We start from the raw sequence: 14,026 nt of genomic DNA, 5'->3' as shown, positions 1-14,026 counted from the left end.
CACTGACATAGCACTCATCGAGGAAATGTCCCATATATCGGTTCACCTCGAAGACACCTCGGCGCAAGCTAGATCAAGATAACACTCATACACCCCGGCATTTCGAGCTTCGAAATACCGGGCTTGGGGGCAACTGTTATGGATATAAATTATATCCTAACTACCCACCCAACAATCCACTAAAGGATATATACTCAATTATCCTAACAATATTAAACAGCAAAGATCAGGATAGAAGCCTTATTTCAACAGAAAGGAAGCTGAATCCTACTACATTTGGGAGTTCTACATAAACCCCAGAGGTAACTCTTATAAATAAGAGGCTAAAGACTCCAGGTATGCACTTTTTGACCTAATTAATATTACTGCCAACACTGCGCACACACCCACGTCTTGGCTCTAAGCCTATTGCTTGTGCGCAGTGATTGGGATACTGGCTTTAAGTTAACTACGGTACCTACCTCTGAGGTATCTCTGAGCGCATACCATTCGGTATAACAATACGGTCTTCTAGGACCTAACAGAACTGGTTAACTCAGACAATCTTTTTTGAGTCGGAAACATTTACATTATGATGGGGTTATACTTTATTTATATGTTAAATCTTTTACGTCTCATTAGGGTTGGCAAAACGGGCCAACCCGGCTCAACCCGGCCCAACCCGCATACAACCCGAAAAAAACGAGTCGGGTTAGTGTTGGCTCAAAATATGGCTCGTGGCTTGGCTTGAAAAAATAGCTCGCGAGTTGACTCAAAAATTGGCTCGCGGGTTGGCTCATTTTCAGCTCATTTAAATGAACCTGTCGTATTAATGCACCAGCATGTGGCTTCCATAAGCTTAAACAAAGGATTACAAAATGAGAAATAAAAGCAAAATATTTTAGTTTCTAATTTTTTTCACAACAAACTTACACACCAACATCAAGAAACAATCAGAACCACTTACTACCAAGTGGGTAAAATATTTGAACCAAACAAAGCCAACACAGCCTAACAATATAAAAATGTTAGGGATGTGGGAAGATTAGAGATTTAGGTTTAGAAAAGGAAGAAAGACGATGACAACATGTGTGAATTTTGTATATTATATTTTGTATTTGTTTTTTTTTTTTTAAAATCTCAACCCGCGAGCTGACTCGTTTGACCCGCGGGTTGGCTCGTTTTTTTTCGAGCTGGCTCAGGTTAGGTTGACTCGGGTTGGCAGCTCGTTTTGACCAACCCAACCCAGCTCGTTTTTGACGGGTTACGAGCCAACCCGATTGATTGGCTCGTTTTTGCCATCCCTACGTCTCATCATTCAATAATTTCCCTTATATGTAGCTAGTTGAATATGGCATTTAGTCATGCTAAAAAAAAATTACAATACTATGGTTTTCCATGTATACGAATCATTCCTTTTCTTTGTTACTGCTTGAAGTGCATACCTTTAACTTGGCTTTCAATTTTTAAAGATGTTTTCTTTATTCTCTGTTCATTTTTGGTAAAAGTAATTTTCATTATTCTTCTTTGATGATTAGAAATTGCATGCCTCCCCATGATTAATGCATTGTAAATTAATATTGAAAACCAAATTGAAATATTAAATTAAATGTAGGTAAGCTTTAAATAATGTAAATAAAAAACTATTTAAAATTATAAAGGAGATTTGCGTAATCAATTTAAGTAGAAAATATAAAAATAATATAATTAAAAGGAAATATATTTAAAACTATCTTCTTTGTTTTTTTTTTTAGGTTACAAGGAATTGAACACAACACCCTACACTACACACACTCTTAACACACACCCCACACCACTAGGCTAACCCTAGTGATGCAAAACTATCTTCCTTTTAATATTTCGTGTTTCTGTGTCCACTTTCATTTGTAGCCTTATAGAATTCAAATAGTTCGAGCCGCGTGTAATTAGAGAATGAATCTTATTCGGTTGGTGAATCTAGGTTCTATATATTTGATTGGTTGACCATACCTTATTTAATTTTTTTTGGTAGGTGTAATTTAGCAAATTGTACTATTCGCTTTTGTTTAGTAGATCATTTATTTTTCACTCATTTTTATTAAATCAATTGTCAAAACAACTAAAATTTATATAATGGGAAAATAAAACAGATCAAGCCGAATTTAAAAAGAATGAATACTATCTTGTTGGTGAATCTAGGTTCTATAATTTTGTTTGGTTGGCCAACCCTCATTTAAACTTTGTTGGTTGGCATAATTTAGTAAATTGTACCATTTGCTTTTGTTTAGTAAATCATTTAATTTTCATTAATTTTGATTAATTCATTTGTCAGAATAATTAAAATTAGCATCATGCAAATAATATTTTATTATTACTTAATAATTTAATGTTTCATGAATACTATATAAAGTGTAAGTCTATTAGTTGTAACCTTGTAGAATTTCAACTGATGAAGCTGAATTTAAAAGATTGAATCAAATTACCAAAAAAAAAAAAAAAAATTGAATCTTATCTGGTTGGTGAATCCAGGTTCTATGTATTTGATTGGTTGGCCAAAGTTAATTTAAATTTTTTTGGTTGGCATAATTTAGCAAATTGTACCGTTTGCTTTTGTATAGTAAATCATTTAATTTTTAGAGTAAATACTATTTTTGGTCCTCAACAAATTTCACGATGCCCGCATTAGTCCTTAACAAATAAAAAGGCCCATCGGGGTCCCTAAAAAATTCAAAATGGACGCATTTAGTTGAAATCGTGGTCCCTCACAAATTCAAAAAAGACCCATATTAGTCCTCAAAAAGACTAAAATATGTCCATTTTGAATTTTTTAGGGACCACAATGAGGCTTTTTATTTGCTAGGGACTAAAACGGATATCGTGAAATTTGCTGAGAACAAAAAAATGTATTTACTCCAATTTTTATTAATTCTAATTCAGTCATTTGTTATGTGTGTGTCCGTGGAATTCCGTATATCACAGCTGTGTGTGCCTGTTCGCTATGTGGGTGTATTGAGCTCAAATACATGAGGCGTTATAATTGTAAGTGTGTTTCTTTTCATTTTATTTTAAATCAGTCTAATGTGGTTTCATTATTATTACTATTATTATATGGGATATATTTTTCTTATGTTGTAGGAAAAGAATTACCTCATGTTGTAGAAATAAAAGTATAAGTGGGACCCACATGTAAGAGGAGAGAGAAAAAAAAAGTGGTGGGACCCAACCTTTTTTGTGTGTGTAGGAGAGATGTTTATCTCATGTAAAATGAGATAAACATAACCCTTATTATATATATATATTTGGTTTTTTGAAGAGATGGGTCTTACATAAAGCAACAAAATGAAGCAAGAGATTTATATAACAAACAAAAAAGACCGGATTAAATTACATGTTAACGACAATAAATACTGAAGGACTTTGTACGTGTGAAGAATGTCATCGATTGGAATAATTAAGGTTTAAATCTACATTCCAAATAAATTCAAGGTTTAAATCAAAGTTGAACAGAGAATAATACACTTATTTGTCTGCCAAAACTATCTCAATGGAAATTGGATGTTTGCCATCTCCGTTGTCGCCATGCTCTATGGATCCAGGGTTGCCGCCACTGAGGGACTCGTTCTTCTCATACACAAAGCTCCTCCCTTTGATCTTGTCTCATCTTGGTTTCCCAACGGTGGCTCCGTCACTTTTTGACATCCATCGACATTTCATTACTCAATCTCTTCTTCTCTGTTGATCAATATTTACGCATACATGAACTCCAAAACTATCGAATCTACTTCAAACTTCAATTAAAAACAACATGGAGAGGCAACAAAAAGTTGCGGTTGGATCCTTGGCGATCAAATTGAATCATTTAAAAAAATAGATCCAACGATTCGAATCAATTTAAGAAAAATTTCAGAGGAATGGGGAGATTTTAAAACATCATGTTTCAATAGTCATGTCAACAATTCAGAAGTCACGGATCCTTCTTGATATTGCTAACATGACTACTGAAACATATGTTGTATAATCTCTCCATTTCTCCAAACCGCTCATCTTGATGTGCACTTTTTAGTGATGATAGCCAAGAATGCACAATATCCTTTTTCCTCTCCATGTTGTCTTCAAAGTTTGAAACAGAATCGGCAGCTTTGGAGATCATACTTGTAAAGGAGACCTCATGAGACAAAAAAATTGCAATTGAGGGAACGGGGAAATTTGAAACATTATTATAGAGAAAATGAAAGAAAGAAACATAAAATATGAAGCAAAATGACAGATCTAATTGAAAATACAAGAAAAATTAAAAGAGGAGATAGAAAATAAAAGGAAAAAAATGTAGAACAAGCAGATGAAATTAGCTAAAAAGGGGGAAAATAATGAGCCCAAAACCCCTCCTAGAGCTCCCATATCATCTTACAAAAATGACTACTCATATCCGTAAAGAGTACTTTACAACAGATGGGCTTACACATTATATATGGTGCCATGTATTGTAAAATAATGAAATAATAATGGAATATTATTTTCATAATCAAGAAATTAAGCATTCAATTATGATAGTTTTAATTATTTAGGAAAATGATTTAATGAGAGTTAATGAAATATTAAGTAATTTACTAAACTAAATCAAATGAAATAATTTACTAAATTATGGCAACAGACAAAATTTAGATTAGTTTCGATTCAATCAGTGAAATGTATACATGCAGGGCGATGGTTAAAGAAATGGAATTTATGTTGGTAGAAATATTAAGTGCTTGTAATGACAACATGTTTTACGGGGGATGAATTCTTTTTATATATTAGATTTTTTTTTTTTTTTTGTAGTAGTTAAATATCTTAATATATTCTTCCTTAAAATATTTACAGATGTTCTTTTTAGAATAGTTTTCTACTTGCATTTTATATCCTTTTAAATTTTAAATATTTTTCATTTATATTGTTTATAACTTACCTAAATTTAAAAATAAAATTACAATAGGAATACATGTTGGTATTAATTAATGAAGTATATGTCAACCAATTATTGCAGTTAAATCTCTTTATATAATCATCCTTAAAAAATGCCACATATTATTTTTTAATACATTCTTCTTAGATTTTTCACTTAAATAATTTTCTACTTGTATTTTATATCTTTTAAAAGTTTAAATATTTTTAAAGTTAACAGTGTACTAAAATAAAAATCTTATATATTTTTTATTTTTAATTTAAATTAAATGAACACCATTCAATTTCTTGTTAAGATAATGTTGATTTTAATACTCCATTACTTTGGTAACTTTTATGATTGAATAACTAAAATATAGCATCTTACTGCAGTAGGTGCTATTTCATATAATATTATATTGTATGAGTAATGAAAAAAAAATGTAAGTTATGTATTTTTATTTTTATTTTCGCGCATTCTTGCATGCCTCCTGTAATACCCCGTATATATCCGGTAATGTTATCATATCATCGTATTAAGCTGCGCTTAATTAAAAATGCGGATTATCTTTTTCTTTTCATTTATGACGTCCTTATAATTACCAACTTGCTTAATTAATCATTTAAATAAAACCGTGCCTGTATGTAAATTGCAAAAGACAGCTAACTGAAATACCTCACTAATAGAACTAACAGATATATATCTCTAGTCACGGAACTACAACACGTAAACCAGACCAACTAGTAATTTATACAACTCAAGCTAAAAGTGCTAACAAAATAGTGGCATGGACAACTCCCATACTCACCCAAATAAGGCAACAAAGTCCAACATAAGTCTCAACTCAATAACCATAAATGACAGAAAACATAAACAACATCCAATCTAGTCATGCCAGCATAAATATAACAACAATAATCATCAACGAAGCTCTGGCCTCCTGCCGCCAGAGGCATCAATCCCCATACTACCTGAACCTGAAATAAGCATTCCCCAAACGTGGGGTGAGATCTCTAAACAAGAAATCTCAGTAACACAAGGGGTCCTCAAGGATCTTCAACCCCAAGCTCACTTACATGTGCAATATAAGTTCTAAAAGCAGTATTTCAATATCAGTTCCAAAATCCGTGCAATGCAACAGATATTCATCTCATGTGTGTTATAACGATTCTACTGATCAGAGAAATTCAGGAATACGACTATTACCCACATAAATATCAGCTCATGTTGTACCCGCCCACAGGAATACCCCATGGCTTCCTGTTTAGACGGAACACCACATACATATCATATAGCATTTACACTTAACAGTTCAATAGCATTTCAGCAAAACAATACATGAAAACACATCATGCATTTAAGTTATTAGGTGTATTAAACGCCGGCCTGGGGAAGGCAGAGAGTGCAGACTGCCCAATTGCTCACTGCACTTGTGGGTGTTCTGGACCAGTTTTGGGAAAATTATTCCCGCTTCCTTTATTGGTCAAATTAGGTGTATGATATATCAAATTGAAGATTGAGGTGTCTAGTTTATTCTATACAAATTTGAGAGCAATTGAGTGAGTGGTTTTTCTGCAGTAATCCGTGGAGTGAAGGATGTTGGAGCTGTTTTGGGGTTGGTTGGCAGTTTTGCTTGTCCAACTTCAAACGGCGATATTCGGAGCAAACGAGATCCAAATGACTCGTGTGATGGCTCATTGGAAAGGTATTTAAGTAAGAAAAAAAAGATAGCTAAAGATGAAGGACTGGTTTTGTGCGGTGTGTCCGCAGAAAAATAATAACCGAACTATGTTCGGATAGGTAGAAAACGTAAAATTGAGAAATTAGCTAAGTGGGTTTATGGGAACCCTTAGTGACTTGTATTAAGTAAAATAAGTTATAAGAATAGTTTAACCAAGTATTCCACAAGAGTTTACAGTTATGATCATAGCTTTATTTATTACGCTTTTTTACGGTTTTAAATGCTCGCGTAATAAACGGAAAAAATTTATTCGCATTTTTATAAATGAATTGTTGTGATTGTAACTACGTTTAATATCTTAATTAATGTTAACAATACCGGTGTACAACGGGCTGTTACATAAATCGTTAAGAGAAATCACATACCGAGCTCGCAAAGGAGATCTTCTCTAAATTTATCTACAATCTGACTTAAATGAATAATGCCATATTCATCGACATAATCGATCAAGACGGAAGCCGCCAATCTTTCTGAATCGGAAAAAATTACTCCTGGGGTAGTATAATCCCTAGGACACCTCTGATAGTGATTTTGCGTCCAATAAAGCTCGAACCGACACGCCAAATCCCCTATGTCTAACCATGACGAGGCAAACCAGGGGAGGAAATCAGAACGAGCTGCCACTTTGAAATAGGCATCCTTGAAGCCTTTGAAAGATTGGGAGTAGGGGATAAAAATACCCCGATTTGGAGCACCTCGAAGGGTAACCCAACCCTTCCTTTCTTTAGCCTCGGCCCCAGTCTGGGCTGTATATACGTCAAATAAAAAAATAGACAAACTGTGCGAGGAAGACAAAGATATGCACATACTTGCTCAAACCCCCAAATAAAGGCCCATGAGTTGGGATGAAGTTGCAAAGGAGCAATCGTAACTCGACGGATCACAACAATTTGAAACTCGGAGAGAGGGAACCGGATTCCCAATTTGGAATTAGATCTCGGTAAAAATAAAAGAAATGAGGCTCGTCCGCATTCGGACCCGCATATACCGGGTTATCACTTGCTGGGAGAATGTCAACCCCATTGGGGTCTCCAACTGGAAGTTGGGCTACCTCGGCGGGTGTAAGAACCCGCACCGTTAATTAAGGAAATTAATTAGTTAATTATGAGTTTAATGAGATAATTCCATAATTGACCCTAATAATAATTATGAGGCTCTAATAATTATAGTAAGTGAGTAATAATGCTGAAAGTCGCTTTTCTTACGAAAAGTGCAGATACCGGTTCTGCTAGTCGGTATAAATGCGTACCGAAAAAGTATCCCAGAAAATTATAATAAGTACATGATAATTACTAGAATAACATGTAGGACTTGTAAAACGAGTTTCAAGTTAAAATAATGAGAACTAGTGTCAGAAACTGATACTGGCTATGGAAAAGCGCGTACCGGAAAGGTACTCCGAAAAATATAAGAAAAATATAATAATTCTTGTAAAATTGAGTAGGTTAAGAATCCTGAATTTGGGATTAAAATGCTAAGCGTAGCAATTAAAGTTAATAATGTGTGTTAGTGACTTAAGCCGCCTATATATAGTGTTTGGCACTAAAACCTTGGCTGATACTCAGCCATTTGGACGTGAGTGGATGCTGGTGGCTGCTGCTCTTTGCTTTCTCCACCATTTCTTGACCTTTCTTGTAGCTTTTCTTCACATTTCCTTCACCAATCATCCTTGTGGGAGTGAGATAGAGCCTTGGGAGTGGGTGGGAGACCTTCTTGCTGAGATGGAGCTGCTGTGTGAGGGAATGTGGTTGCTGCCTCTGTGTTTGTGGAGGGAGTACACCTTTGGCTTGGCATTTATGGTGCCAAGGAGTCATCTTTTGGTGCAAGAACCAGCCTTTGGTGTGGCATTTTCGTGCTCCTTGCAAGTGAGTATATTTGGAGCTGTTTGGTGAGCTCCAAGAGCCTTCCATTTCTGAGTTTGAAGCTTTGGTGAGTTGCCTAACCTTGATCATGAGTTTTAATGGTTTAAAGGTGATGTCTTTGCATGTAAATGGGTTAAGCAAGTAACTAACTGGTATGTGGACCTAAAACAGATTTAAAATGCATGCTTTGATGTTTTAAAATGTTAAAAATGGTACCTTGGATGGATATCTTCGCGAATGTAGAAGCTGCTGTCTGTCGCGAAATATCCGGATATATGTATCCGGATATTGATATCCGGATATGGGGTCTTTGATATCCGAATATGGATATCCGGATATGATATCTGATATGCATATCCGGATATGATATGCAGATATGGATATCCGGATATGTCCCCGACGAATATCCGGATATTCTGGAATTTCGAAGAATAGTAGCTGCACTGTTCATACAGTAGGCTATTGGAGGTTTGTGGACCCTAGATTGATGAAGTTGAACTTCTGTAATAATTGGACTAAGTCAGAATCAAGTGATTAAGGGCTTATGGCTTTGTGGGAAGCCTTAAGACGTAAAACGTAAAAGGAAAACGTAGTCTTTATGTTTATGCTTTGGAGCTATGAATGTTGATATGCTTGCTGGTCCTAAATCAGATTGTGATCTGCTGTGTTTGGACATTGAGCTTGTGTGGACTTGACTTGGATTGATTGCTTAAGAGGTAAGCTTTCGTGTCCTCGATTTAGCCATGTTGTGGTTCCACCATGTCCCATGGGGGTATGGTTATATGCATGCTGTGTTACATGCTTTGGATATTTGAAATGCTGTTGAGCTTTATGTGTAATGACTTTTAATATGCATGTGTTGTTCCATCTTGACGGTAAGCCTGAGTATGTGGCGTCATACAAGATAGTGATCCGGGGTAGATGCAAGTAGCGTCTTGCACTAATTGTGGGTATTAGACGTATATAAATCCTGCATTTCTCTGGCCAGTAGAATAGAATTGACACACATGACATGATTATCTGCTGCATTGCACTATTTTAGAACTGATGATAATAAACTACTTTTGAACTTATATTGTACATGTAAGTGAGCTTGGGGTGGAAGATCCTTGAGAACCCCTTGCTTTACTGAGATTTCTTGTTTAGAGATCTCACCCTACGTTTGGGGAATGCTTATTTCAGGTTCAGGTAGTATGGGGACTGATGCCTCTGGCGGCAGGAGGCTAGAGCTTAGTTGATGATATTGCTGTTAGTTATGCTGACCTGTATGAATGCTGGATTTGGATGCTGTTATGTTTTCTGCACTTATATGCTTATGTTGCTGTTGTTGAGACTGATGTTGGGCTTTGTTGCCTTATTTAGGTGAGCATGGGAGTTGTCCATCCCACTATTTTGTTAGTACTTTTAGCTGGAGTTGTATAAACTGTTAGATGGTCCAGTCTACGTTTTGTAGTTCCGTGACTAGAGACTCATACTTATGTTATTTAATTGATGAGGTATTTCAGTTAGCTGTTTATTGCAATATACATACAGGCGATGTTTTGAAAATGGTTAAGTAATCAGGTTGGTAATGATTAATGACATCATAATTGAAAAGAAAAAAATATTCCGCATTTTTAATTAAGCGCAACTTAATACGATAGTATAATAACATTACCGGATATATACAGGGTGTTACAGTGGGAGACATCGTAGATTGCATGTTGAGGATCTCAAGAAGAACCCGATTCTGAACGTCAGATTCTTCTATAACTCTAGTCTTGGAACACGAAGGAGGAGGGTCAATATAAAAATCGGCCAAATCTGACCTTGGACTACCAAGATCGGATGGCAATGAGCATGGACTCCAAGAAAAGGGGATTGAGCTGTCAGAACTACTGACAAGATCAACAAAAGGCACCCGACCTGAAGTCAGGTCATCGAAGGGAGAAAAAGGGGTTCTAGACCTCGGAAAACCTAGCTTGGATGAAGAAGAGCTAGAAGAACTGTCGCTCAGCCCGAGAGGGGGGATCCGGTCTAAAATGGATCTCGGACCCGGAGTAACTTGAGATGAGGGTAAAATATAAGACAAGAGAATTGGATCACAAGGGGAGCTCGTCTTAGGAAGAGTTACGGGATTCGAGACCAAAGGGGGACCACCCCTACCAAAATTGAGTTGAGTTTGACGTTCCCCTCCTCCTCTCTGACCTTTCCCACTCCTGCCACATCCACCTCGAGAACTCCGGCGACCTCCTCAAGGACCTCAGAGAAGCTGTTGAAGCTTCTCCTCCTAAGTATATTCTTTACCGTAAAACCAGTACTGAACTGCTCGAGGTAGTTGCCTCGCTACTTCCTCGTCCTCCTCATCACCTCGGCCAGAAGCCGGATTAGAAGAAGGACCAGAAGAATTCATCAATATTTAATGAATAAAAACAAAAAGTCCCTTTTCGAAAGTGGAGGAGACTCGGGGAAGAAATGTAACTGTTGTTTATCCCATAAGAAGGCAGGGTACAACGCTCTAAAATCTCAAAATTGTATATTCGAATGAACAACAAAAATGTGGGAGAAAGAGGAAGTACCTGATTAGCAACAGAGAAAGGAATGGGAAAAACAACTAAGAACTCAGGGAGAACCTTCACGAACAACAAAGATGAAGAAGAAATACTCAGGGAAGATAATGCCAGAAATGAAAAAAGAAGATCGTGAGGAAATTGAAAGTCATACCACGTTTTGAAACAGGGTATTTATAAGAAGAAAATGCATCCCAGGCGCGAAGACGAAGAGGCTTCTAACGGTTAAGTAGTCAAAGGTCGAATGGTAAATTCACCACTGAACGCATTAAATGCGAGAAATCATCACGTACACAAATGCAGAACGGCACACTACTCACGACACATGAACTTCCAATAGCCATAAGACACGCGGAGCTTATAACCGTCAAGGTTAAGCAAAAGGTCACACTAAAATGACAAGAGCCAGGCACGATCTTATCCATGACGTGATGACCGAGGTCCACAACACGACCTAAGCACGCACCACGTTCTAAACGCGACAAAGGAGATTTCGGCAAAGTGATAATGAATCATAAAATTAATTATGAAAGGCACATAACATCTCTGACATGGCACACATCGAGGCTATTTCCCATATATCGGTTCACCTCGAAGACACCTCGGCGCAAGCAAGATCACGATAACACTCATACACCCCGGCATTTCGAGCTTCGGAATACCGGGCTGGGGGCAACTATTATGGATATAAATCATATCCTAACTACCCACCCAACAATCCACTAAAGGATAGATACTCAATCATCCTAACAATATTAAACAGCAAAGATCAGGATAGAAGCCTTATCTCAACAGAAAGGAAGCTGAATCCTACTACAATTGGGAGTTCTACACAAACCCTAGAGGTAACTCTTATAAATAAGAGGCTAAAGACTCCAGGTATGCACTTTTTGACCTAATTAATATTACTGCCAACACTGTGCACACTCCCACGTCTTGGCTCTAAGCCTATTGCTTGTGCATAGTGATTGGGATACTGGCTTTAAGTTAACTACGGTACCTACCTCTGAGGTATCTCTGAGCGCATACCATTCGGTATAGCAATACGGTCTTCTAGGACCTAACAGAATTGGTTAACTCAGACAATCTTGTTTGAGTCAGAAACATTTACATTATGACGGGGTTATACTTTATGTATATGTCAAATCTTTTACGTCTCATCATTCAATAATTTCCCTTATATGTAGCTAGTTGAATATGGCATTTAGTCATGCTAAAAAACAATTACAATACTATGGTTTTCCATGAATATGAATCATTCCTTTTCTTTGTTACTGCTTGAAGTGCATACCTTTAACTTTGGCTTTCAATTTTTAAACATGTTTTCTTTATTCTCTGTTCATTTTTGGTAAAAGAAATTTTCATTATTCTTCTTTGATGATTAGATATTGCATGCCTCCCCATGATTAATGCATTGTAAATTAATATTGAAAACCAAATTGAAATATTATATTAAATGTAGGTAAGCTTTAAATAATGTAAATAAAAAAACTATTTAAAATTATAAAGGAGATTTGCATAATCAATTTAAGTAGAAAATATAAAAATAATATAATTAAAAGGAAATATATTTAAAACTATCTTCCTTTTAATATTTCGTGTTTCTGTGTCCATTTTCATTTGTAGCCTTATAGAATTCAAATAGATCGAGCCGCATGTAATTAGAGAATGAATCTTATTCGGTTGGTGAATCTAGGTTCTATATATTTGATTGGTTGACCATACCTTATTTAAATTTTTTTGGTAGGTGTAATTTAGCAAATTTTACTATTCTCTTTTGTTTAGTAGATCATTTAATTTTCACTCATTTTTATTAAATCAATTGTCAAAACAACTAAAATTTATATAATGGGTAAATGAATACTATCTTGTCGGTGAATCTAGGTTCTATAATTCTGTTTGGTTGGCCAACCCTCATTTAAACTTTGTTGGTGGGCATAATTTAGTAAATTGTACCATTTGCTTTTGTTTAGTAAATCATTTACTTTTCATTAATTTTGATTAATTCATTTGTCAGAATAATTAAAATTAGCATCATGAAAATAATATTTTATTATTACTTAATAATTTAATGTTTCATGAATACTATATAAAGTGTAAGTCTATTAGTTGTAACCTTGTAGAATTTCAACTGATCAAGCTGAATTTAAAAGATTGAATCTTATCTGGTTGGTGAATCCAGGTTCTATGTCTTTGATTGGTTGGCCAAAGTTAATTTAAATTTTTTTGGTTGGCATAATTTAGCAAATTGTACCGTTTGCTTTTGTATAGTAAATCATTTAATTTTTATTAATTCTAATTCAGTCATTTGTTATGTGTGTGTCCGTGGAATTCCGTATATCACAGCTGTGTGTGCCTGTTCGCTATGGACCTGTCACCTATGGGTGTATTGAGCTCAAATATGTGAGGCGTTATAACTGTAACTGTGTTTCTTTTCATTTTATTTTAAATCAGTCTAATGTGGTTTCATTATTATTATTATTATTATTATTATTATTAAATATATATATATATATATATTCGGTTTTTTGAAGAGATGGGTCTTACATAAAGCAACAAAATGAAGCAAGAGATTTTTATAACGAAAAAAAAAAGATCGGATTAAATTACATGTTAACGACAATAAATACTGAAGGACTTTGTATGTGTGAAGAATGTCATCGCTTGGAATAATTAAGGTTTAAATCTAGGAGAAGAATCTGTTTACAAACTTTTTTGAATTTTTTTTACAAATTACACTATGTTCTCCCGGGAGAACATAGTGAAATTAGTGTTCTCCGGGAAAAAGACAATGTAGTTTGTAAGAGTTTGTAAACAAAAAAGTTTGTAAATATAACATGTCCCTTAAATCTATATTGCAAATAAATTCAAGTTTTAATTCAAAGTTGATCAGAGAATAATACACTTATTTGTCTGCCAAAACTATCTCAATGGAAATTGGATGTTTGCCATCTCCGTTGTCGCCATGCTCGATGGATCCAGGGTCGCCGCCACT

This window comes from Gastrolobium bilobum, unplaced genomic scaffold, assembly GCF_033153095.1.
Source record: "Gastrolobium bilobum isolate Gb01-03AN ecotype WA unplaced genomic scaffold, APGP_CSIRO_Gbil_v1 utg7059, whole genome shotgun sequence".
NCBI classification, from domain to species: domain Eukaryota; kingdom Viridiplantae; phylum Streptophyta; class Magnoliopsida; order Fabales; family Fabaceae; genus Gastrolobium; species Gastrolobium bilobum.
This window is presented reverse-complemented; position numbering follows the sequence as displayed.